Genomic DNA, 2,770 nt, shown 5'->3' with positions numbered 1-2,770 from the left:
TATAGTGAGATATAAAATAATATCACAATCCTTTTAGTGAGCATAAATCACAATATAATTCGATTTAAAGTCAATTCCAATATCCAATAATTTTTATGCTCATCACAATTTAAATCATAAATTTGCATTTTTCCATGAAAATTACCATCATAATTCAAAACATGTTCTATCACAATTTTCCAAAACATAATTTATTCAATCCATAACAATGCTTAATACTTGTGGAAATACCATTTCACAAAGCTAAATTCATACATACTATAACAATTTCAATAATCATTGAATTAAATCCAATGCTTGTTAAACATAATACATAAGAAAATATGTCATTTAATCATATGAAATATTCAAAACAAAATCAGTTAAAAACTAGCTGTGCACAAACCTCTGATAACTGTTTCTTGGCTCTGACTCAGTGTTTCCTTCCCCTTCCCTGAGTCTTTGCTAACTGAGAAACACAATTTGAAGTGTTTCAGTACTCATTTAAACTGTCTCTAAGAATAAGGTACAATAATTAATTTGTCAAATTCTATTATTTCCTTAGTCAACCTAATATGTTGACTCTCGATGCGTTCTAGGTAAATTCGGTTTTAATGTCACTAATATGTCACATTCAATAGTCTTTTAGGGTTGGTACATGTTACCAAATTCATTTCCATGTATCTTGCATTTTCTTGCAATTTGCTGGATTCCAGGATACTAGTTTGACCTAGCCGGACGACCTAGTTCCGTCAGTTTTCGGGTTTCGGTCAAAACTAAAAACTTGTAGATCTATGTCTTATGGAACGCGGGGTAAAATTTCAAGTCATTCTGAGTTATGTAGACCAAGTTATGGTCATTTTACTATTGCTGGTCAACTTGCACTAAAATTGGTCACTTTAGGTCATTTTAGGTCATCTTAGTTTCGGCCAGTTTTTGGACCCGAATTTGTGCAAGCTGTTTGACTTGCTTATGGTCATTTCTGGGCTTTGGTGTCTTCATAAGACTTGTAGATATGGGTCTTAACTATTCATGGTCAAACTTTCAGGTCAATTGGACCTGTTTTGAGTGAGTTATGGTCAAAATACTAACTGCTGCCCAATTGGTCAATTTTCAGGCCTGCACTTACCTATTCCGGATTTGGTCATTCTTTTAGGTCAGTTCTAGGCAGAATTTGGATAAGATCTCTTCATGAAAGTTGGTCTATATTGAGTCTAGTTTTACCTCCAATTGGCCTCATACCAATTAGAGCCACAACTTTACACTTATAATCTAATTTATACACTGCCAACAATCACAACCTGCATAAGAGAATTTACACTTCAAATTTAGCAATCCTCCTCCTCCCAATACTTCAATATTCATTCTTGGCACTTCTATATTTATTCAACACAATTCTAACAAAGTAAATTGGGCAGAATACTCAAGTAATATAGGCTCTCATGGCTGCCTAAAATTGGGCAGTCCAATAACTCAATAATTCTTCAAATTTCTTCACCCAAAATACTCCCCATAACCTCAACACAAACTTTAATAAAGTAAGTTAAAGAAATAAGCATTTACCTTTAGTTGACCACTTCTCAACCTTCACCAAAGCTCCTTTTCTTGCTGGCTATAGCTTTCCCATGATGTGTGGACAATTTCTTGTGAAAGGATTAGTGGAAATCATGGTGAGATTGAGTGAGATTAAAGCTTGCATGAAGGTGTTTCAATGGAGATTTGAGAGGAATTTAAATTCTGCAACTTGAGAGGTGAAGAAGATGAATGAAGATAGTGGAAAATTCTGTCCACTTTTGGCTTTTATATGGTGCATAATGGTCCACTAACTCAATTAAATAATAAGGTAATGTTAAACTTTTAATTATTCACATTATACCCCATAATTCTCGTTTATTATATTTCATTCCAACTTTAATTTTTCATGTAATTTCTAAACTTTAACACTACTTTATTTTCATGGACATTTAGGTCAAAAGTCAACTCTAGGTGTCAAATGACCAAAATGCCCCACTTCGAGTTATATTCCTGATTTTTCGGTAACACCGATTTTTGTCATTTTCTCGATTTCTCGTTTTTCTTTGTACTAATTAATTAATTTTTCTTTGATATTTCTAATGGCATTTATACCTCAATAGACATTTATTTAAGTCCTAAAAATATTTTTCAGGGTTCCCCGGGGTCCAAGGCTAGTCAACGGTCCACGCCGCAACTTCCCGGTGCAGTCACCCATCGCTAGGGTTCTCAGCTCGCTTAACTTGGTTACATTTCTTTGCTATTATTTTTCCTTTGTTTTTCTTGTATTTTCTTTTCTTGTATTTCATTATTTTATGTCTCCTCACTCATACCAAAGTGTAGTTCTAGGCATCCTAGCTGTCCGGACAACACTGGTCACCGGAACAGTAGAACGCACTACTGAACTTAGGGGCATTACATCCATCACAGCTTTAAGATCACTAAATGCCTGTCTGTCCTTAGCTCAAGATGGAGCTATTTTGGCTTGCAAGTGAGGCCAACCCTGCTACAGTAGATACAAGATGGGCAGAGGGCAGATGAAAAATTAATGGCCATTATGGTAAAATTCCAGAGGGGAAGGAAACTGAATATGAGGTGAAAGCAAATGGGTGTTTGTATTACAGAGGAAGAGTGTGTGTACCAGATGATGGGGAATTGAATACTAGTATTCTGAAAGAAGCACACACTAGTGTTTATGCTATGCACCCGGGAAGCACACAAATATATAATGATTTGAAGTCTAATTATTGGTGGCCTGGTATGAAGAGGGATATAGCTG

The 2,770-nt window shown here is 35.2% G+C and overlaps 1 long non-coding RNA gene across 1 annotated transcript; it reads right to left on the bottom strand.

Annotated features, from left to right (window-relative positions):
- Positions 1–383: 383 nt before the first annotated feature.
- LOC131174812 (uncharacterized) lies at positions 384–1,954 on the bottom strand. The gene is made up of 2 exons (XR_009145031.1): positions 1,543–1,954; positions 384–448 (listed from the first exon to the last, which is right to left on the bottom strand). It is a non-coding gene; the product is annotated as an uncharacterized LOC131174812 (long non-coding RNA).
- Positions 1,955–2,770: the final 816 nt, after the last annotated feature.

The sequence above is a fragment of the Hevea brasiliensis genome, chromosome 16 (genome assembly GCF_030052815.1).
Source record: "Hevea brasiliensis isolate MT/VB/25A 57/8 chromosome 16, ASM3005281v1, whole genome shotgun sequence".
Classification (NCBI taxonomy): domain Eukaryota; kingdom Viridiplantae; phylum Streptophyta; class Magnoliopsida; order Malpighiales; family Euphorbiaceae; genus Hevea; species Hevea brasiliensis.
Note: the sequence above shows the minus strand (reverse complement) of the source record. Positions and strands in the feature narration are given on the sequence as shown.